Raw genomic sequence first — 7374 nt, forward strand, 5'->3', positions numbered from 1 at the left:
CTTTTTTTTTTTTTCTGAGTCTCTGTGTAGCCCTGGCTGTCCTGGCACTCACTTTGTAGACCAGGCTGGCCTCGAACTCAGAAATTCGCCTGCCTCTGCCTCCCGAGTGCTGGGATTAAAGGCGTGTGCCACCACGCCCGGCTCCTTAGTTACCTTTTTATTGCTATCAAAAACCACCATGACCAAGGCAACTTATAAAAGAAAGTACTTAGTTTGAGGGCTCATAGTTTAGGGGATCAGAGTCCATGACCATTGTGGTGGGAAACACGACAGCAGGTAGGCAGGCACGGTGTGGGAGCAGTAAGTTAGAGCTTACACACTGAGACAACAACCAGAAGGTAGAGAGAGTCTGAGTTAGCTGGGGATAACATGCACTTTTAAAACTTCAAATTCCACCTCTAGTGACACACCATCTTCAACAAGGCCACATCTTCTAATCTTTCCCAAACAGTTCTACTGAGGACCAAAAATTCAAGTACATGAACCTATGGAGGCCATTCTCATTTAAATGACTAGACACTATAATAACATACAATAGCCAGAGCTTTGAGGCAGAAATAGGGGCCAAGGAGAGTTATTTGGGTGACGAGGCAGCTATCTGTATTTTCTTGAGTAGCAGAATGGCTGCTTCCGTATTTGTTTTAATCCTTGCACTGGGAAGACCATGTAAAAGTAACTCTCATTCTGTTGGAACTGTCATCTCTGAGGCTTACTGACCTCATCTGCTAATCTAAGCCTAGTCCCAGAAGCTTCTAGCCTCCTCTGTACAATCTTATCTAGGCCTAGAATGTTTTCAGCCTCCGAGTCTTGCTACTAAATAAATTCACCCTTTCTTATCCTTTCAGAGCTCTGACTGGCTGGTTAAACTCAGCTGTCCTGGCTCAAACTCCTCTTCCAGCTGACTGATTCAATCCGTCTTCTTTCTTGGCCTCTGACTGAATTGTTGTGCTTGGCCTCAAACTAACGCTGGCAATCTGTTCTAATTTAGCGTCTTCTCATTCTCTGGCTCATTCTTCGTTCACCCATGTCTAGCTTGCTTTCTCTCCAACCTATCTCGCTAAAACTCTCCCTTCTAAAACTCTTCTGCCTTCTCTCCTTTCTCTCTCCTTGCACTGCTCTCCTAAGCATCTTCCCTTTCCTCTCTCTTCTCATGAAAATCGGGTGCATCCTATTTTGCAGGTCTTTGATTTGTCACTTTGTGTGCCTCTCAGTCAGACATTGCTTTGAAACATGGGTGTTTCCTTCTACAACCTAGCTTTACCTTTCCTGTTCGGGATTAAGGTGTGTACTAAGGCCATGTCTGAAGTTTAGGCAGAGGGATTAGAGATGAGTGGTAAGGCTGAGACACACAACTAGTATAAACAGGGTTTCCACGTAAACAACAGTCTCATCGTTCACAGTGTGATCAAATATCCTGCAACAAGAACACCTTGATTTTCACCCTGTGTCTTTCAGTCCCCAAAGTTCCATCTTCCTTATCCACTGTTTTGGGAGCAGGAACAGGACCAAGATTTGTCAAATCAAAGCATGTATCATTTTAGCTCCGGCAACAAATGCTTCAGGAAAGGGCACAAACTATGTAAGGAAAATTCAGCTGGGTGCTTTTCCTAGATGATACTGGAAAGACAAAAAGAAGATCCTAGCAGCACTTGGTGGAGTTATCAGGATGTGGGGATTTAATCTTGAGGTTTCTAGGGACCACTGGGAGGTACCAGATTTCCCAAGTTGCAAAATATACTCAGTGTGCAGTGGAGAGAAGGGAGGGGCCTGGACCACATCATTTGAATGGCTGGATCCTCAAGCCAATACTTCTAGACATTTCAGTTTTATCAGTATCTATCTTGCACTTATGTTGGCACCAGTTTTTGTCCCTTAGAACACAAGGACTCGAAATATTAAATCCAGTGAACACACATTTATTACCCATCTCTGCTCCTTTTTGGCCGAGCCAATTAGATTCTTTGTGACAAGGGTAGGTTGAGGGGGTTCATGCAAGAGGAGAAAGTCTGCGAGGCCCTTGACCTAACCTAGGTGTTCAGGAAGAGGTGAATAGTTCCCAGGAAACAATGCAACAGTAACAACAACAACAACAACAAGGTAACAACTCTTTCAGGCTAACCAAATGGCATTCAGGATTTGTGTTTAAGAAATGTGACTTAATTCCCAATGAAGAACAAGGGGCTGAATTGTTTTTTTTTTTTTCTCCCTCTATTTTTAGACTTCAGATGGCACTGGCTAGAGTGGTTGAGGGGAGACATTCCCCCCTTCCTTCTTTTCAATGAAATACAATTACACTGAATTCATGGTATTCATTGTGTCAAATTCCTATGTTTCCTGGCACTGGCTAAAGAGATATATAATAAGATCCTGATAAGGATTCTCTTTCTGACTCAGACTGTATGCAGATAGATAACACTTTCTTTGGGCAACACTTTCTTTTTTCTCAGAATTATTTTGGGGCTAATTTACATGAACTCTTGAAAAAAAAAAAAAGAAACCACACATCCATCATTTTGAAAACAGGTTTCAACAAGAAAGAAGTAAAATTTGTTCAGCCAAGACACCCACCACAAGGTTTGGTTTTAATAATACACAAAAGGGGAATGGGGGTGAGGGAGCGAGACAGTGGGTAAACGCTTCTAGCTGGAAGAGGTGGGGCAGGAAGTGCTTTCTCCAGCCAAGAACAGTCTCTAATACATCGCTGCAACCCTGACAACCCTGGAGGGACAAGGATGCAGTGGTGGTCTGGAGGAGTGACTTTTTTATTTTTACGATTTAGTTTAGTGTGTGTGTGTGTGTGTGTGTGTGTGTGTGTGTGTGCAGACCTGCATGTCAGATGCTCTGGATCTGAAGTTACAGGTGCTGTCTGCCGAGCCATCTCTCCAGCTGTGGAACAGTTGGAATGAGCACCTCTTACACTGGGTCATCTGCCAAAAGAGCCCTTAAAAGTTTTGCAATTATTATTTCATTATTTTATGTATATGGGAGCTTTGCCTGCATGCATGCTGATGCACCATACACTTGCAGTGGCCACAGAGGCCAGGAGAGGGCACCAGATTCCTTGGAACTGGAATTGCAGGTGGTTGTGAGCTGTCTGTGGGTGCTGGGAATCAAAACTGGGTCCTCTGGAAGAGCAGCCAGTGATCTAACTGCTGAGTCATCTCTCCAATCCCAGAGGCCTTAAATACAAGGCCTCATGTATCCCTGGCTAGCTACTGAAATTACTATGCAGGCAAGGGTTACCTTGCCTTCTACCTCTCCTTCTACCTCTTCTACCTCTGGGAGGGTAGGATTATATTCTTCCATATCTAGTTTTTGCAGAGTTGGGGATCCTACCCAGGACATTGTGCATGCTTAGACAGGAATTCTATCAACTGAATTACATGTCAGTCCAGTTATTCTTGTGGCTACTTCATGTTCATGTTGGGCCTATTTCGCAATCTTTTATCTATTTTTTTTTTTTTTTTTTACCTTTCCTCAGGAACTTTTCTTTTAATTTTGCAAGACAGGGGACTACATATATAGTCCAGGCTGGCCTAGAACTCAGCACTTTTTTCCAAGTGCTGGGATTACCAAGCACACACTGCTGATTATAGCACTAGCCCAAAGAACCATTAAGAAATTGTTTTATATATGGAGAAACAAAAGACACTCTGTGTCAACAAAGTGGAAGCAGAAACTGACTCTTGAAAGTTGTCCTCTGTGTTCACAGCCTTCGTGGCGCTGCTGCTGAGCTCCAGCTGAAGGAGAGGTGGGTGGGTAAGTAAGGAGTTGCCCATACCATGGCTCGTACAAAGCAGTTTGCTCGCAAATCCACCGGTGGTAAAGCACCCAGGAAACAACTGACTACAAAAGCCTCTCACAAGAGTGCACCCTCTACTGGAGGGGTGAAAAGCCTCATCCTTACAGGCCTGGTACTGTGGCACTCAGTGAAGGCAGATGCTATCCAAAGTCCATTGAACTTCTGATTCGCAAGCTCCCCTTTCAGCGTCTGGTGCGAGAAATTGCTCAGGACTTCAAAACAGATCTGTGCTTCCAGAGTGCAGCTATTGGTGCTTTGCAGGAGGCAAGTGAGGCCTATCTGGTTGGCCTTTTTGAAGATACCAACCTGTGTGCTATCCATGCCAAACGTGTAACAATTATGCTAAGAGATATCCAGCTAGCACGCCGCATACGCGGAGAACGTGCTTAAGAGTCCACTATGAGGGGAAACATTTCATTCTCAAAAATTTTCTTTTCCTCTTCTTCCTGTTTTCAGTAGTTCTGAATGTTAGAGATCTTTTCCATGGGGTCAAAGGTACCTAAATATATGATTGTGGGGAACAGAATCAGGTATTGGCAGTTTCTCTACATTCCTTTGTGTGTGAATTTTTAATATAAATGCAAGATGTAAAATGTTAATGCAAGCAAAATGTTTCAGTGTACACATTTTAACAGTTCAACTTTATAACAATTATAAATAAATCTGCTAAAATTCTCTGGACAATGCCAGCATTTGAACTTTTAAAAAAATAAGTAAATTTCTTATTGATGGTTTGTAGCATTTTTATCATCCAGTAGATCCCATCCATTCACTATACTTTTCTAAGTGAGTTGTCCTGTATGCAAGTACGTGTTTTAATGTTGTCTCTCTTCTGTGCTGTTCCTGTAAGTTTGCTATTAAAATACATTAAACTATAAAAATGAAAAAAGAAAACTGTCCTCTGTCCTCCACACACACGCACACGCACACGCACACACACACACACACACACACACACACTGTAACAACAATAACAATAAACGTTTCTGACAGAAGCACTCTTTATATTCCCTCCTGATGTTATTAGACATCTGGCCTTTCTCAACTGTAACCAGTCAGGTCTTTTGGAACTTGGGACACACCCTGAAGCTGTTTCAGCAGGGCCTTTTGTCTTGTATCTTGACTACCTTAGGTCATTTTGCCTAGAAGCAGAGCTTGGGGCTTGAGACAAGAGGTTTGAGCCTCTATAGGTATTTCCCCTCCCTTCTTCCTTTCCTTCTTTCCTCTCTTTTTGAGACAGGATTTCACACTGTACTTTAGGTTAGCCTGGACCTCGCTGTGTAGTCCGCACTGCCCTCAAATTTGTGGCAATCTTCTTGCCTCATTTTCCAATTTGTTGGGCTTAGAGGTATGGGCTTCTCTGCCCAACAGCTGTCATTTCTTGAGGAGAAAATATCTACAGAAGGGTTGAAGGAGGGCTAGGGGTGCAGTTCAGTGTGGAGTGCTGGTTCACCATGCAGAAACCATGGGTTTGATTACCACACCCCCAGTATGGTACAAATTGGGTGTGGTGGTACAGGCCTGTCCACCCAGCCCTTGGAAGTCAATGGCAGGAGGATCAGAAGTTTGGGGACACCCCGAGTTAGAAACCAAACACACCCACACAACCCTCAAACCAAATAAAACCAAACACAAAAACAATATACAGAATCCCAACTAAAGCAAAAGAGATTGACAGAATCCAGCCAGCTAAAGGAAGACGTTGAGCAAGGGTGATGACTGAGATAGTTAGCTTTGTACTAGCGGGCCAGCCTAGTAGCAATGTGCCTGCGTCTTTCTGGGGATGTGGCTTCTGCCATCTGAGAGCAGTTCACTGGAAAACTGGTCACTTTATGCTATCAGTGGTCAGCAGTCCCAGTGGGTAATGTGAGGATGGGGGGACAGTCTGAATGGGGAACACATCTAAGAACTTTGGCTCAGACCTTGGTTTTTCAGACTTTTAAACTTAAACCAGGCATCAGAATTTCCTCTGGCTGCTTCAGCCTCCACCTCTCTAATAATTGTGACCTTTGGTCTTTGTACTTACAAGGAGGATCTTCTGAAGGTTAAACTTTTTTTTTATTGTTTATAGTTTTTGCTCAGCTTTGAGTAGGTGTTTATTATAAATCTGCTTCATTCTTTTAGCATTGCTAAAGGGGATGGGCTTGGTGGCCTCTCACTAGCTGCTGAGGGTGACATAGGCTGCTTCTTCAGCAGCCCCAGTGATCCCATCTGCTGGTATGTACAGGCTTGTAGGATCCTTTCCTCAGAGATATGGACTCTGGCTTGAACTTTTCTCTGGGTTCTGATGTATAATTTTCTATCATGGTTCTTTGCGTCAACAGGAAGGCACTATGATGCTGCTGGCAGAGATTTTGACAGGGTGTATGTACAACTATTAATAGGTGCCTTTTGTTTTTTATTTATCAAAGCAGGATTTTTTTCTGTGTAGTCTTGTCCTGGAACTTGTACTATACGTGTGTCTTGCTCAAGGATGCCTCAAATTCAGACACCTACCTGTCTCTGCCCCCCGAGTGCTGGGACTTAAAGGTGTGCACCACCATGCCCAGCTAACCAGGTGTCTTTAATGATTAGGACAGGACATGGCAGAAGAGCTTGGATGTTTCTCTCGCCTTCCTGCTGTAAAATACTGTGACCTGTATCCTGCTGACATTCTTTCTTGTCTTGTTGCCTGCCCTGATGACATAAGCTGTTTGCTGGATGTGTGGACTGCCTTGTGGTAAGGGCAGTGTGTGATACACAAGTAGGACTGTGACTGTCAGCCGCATGGAGCCTCAGCTGTCAGCCATGAGTGTAGAAGCAGATGTTTCACTAAATTATAAGGGGGCTGCAGCAGCGCTGGGGGGAGGTGAGAGCAGGAGATCGAGTGGCAGGCTTAGCAGCAGTGGTGGTGTTCTAGGCTGCTGAGGTGTGTGTGTGTGTGTGTGTGTGTGTATGTTCATACGTTAGGAAGCAATTGATCACTAATATAGACTATTGTAGAGGTTTGAAAGTGAACCAAAGAGTACACATGGAGGGACCCATAGCTCCAGCTGCATTTGTAGCAGAGAATGGTCTTGTCGGGCATCAGTGGGAGGAGAGGCTCTTGGTCCTGTGAAGGCTTTATGCCCCAGTGTAGGAGAATGCCAGGGCGGTGAGGTGGGAGTGGGTGGGTGGGTGGGGGAGCACCCACATAGAAACAAGGGGAGGGGAGATGAGATAGAGGGTTTGTGGAGGGGAAACTGGGAAAGGGGATAACATTTGAAATGTAAACAAATAAAATATCCAATAAAAAAAGAAAGCAAGGCAGAATCATTTACCTGGGTTGTTACAAACTGTGTGTGAACGTGATTTTTTCATGAGCACCTAATTCTTCTGTGGTCGGCAATTCTGGCTGCCTTTTGTACTTCCTGTGAAGAGTAATGCTACTAAGCTTTGCATATAAACTTGGATCTACACCAGTGTTCTTGCATTGAGAAGTTTTGTTCTAGAAATAAACTTAGTAGAACATTAAAAAGTTTTTTTTTTTTTTTTTTTTTTTTTTTTTTTTAATTTTTAAGTAGTGCTGGAGATGGAGCCCAGGGCCCTTTCAA

General features: G+C 43.8%; 1 pseudogene; it reads left to right on the forward strand.

Annotated features, from left to right (window-relative positions):
• Positions 1–3782: 3782 nt before the first annotated feature.
• LOC110296845 lies at positions 3783–4284 on the forward strand (annotated as a pseudogene).
• Positions 4285–7374: the final 3090 nt, after the last annotated feature.

Source organism: Mus caroli, chromosome 6 (genome assembly GCF_900094665.2).
Source record: "Mus caroli chromosome 6, CAROLI_EIJ_v1.1, whole genome shotgun sequence".
In the NCBI taxonomy this organism is placed as follows: domain Eukaryota; kingdom Metazoa; phylum Chordata; class Mammalia; order Rodentia; family Muridae; genus Mus; species Mus caroli.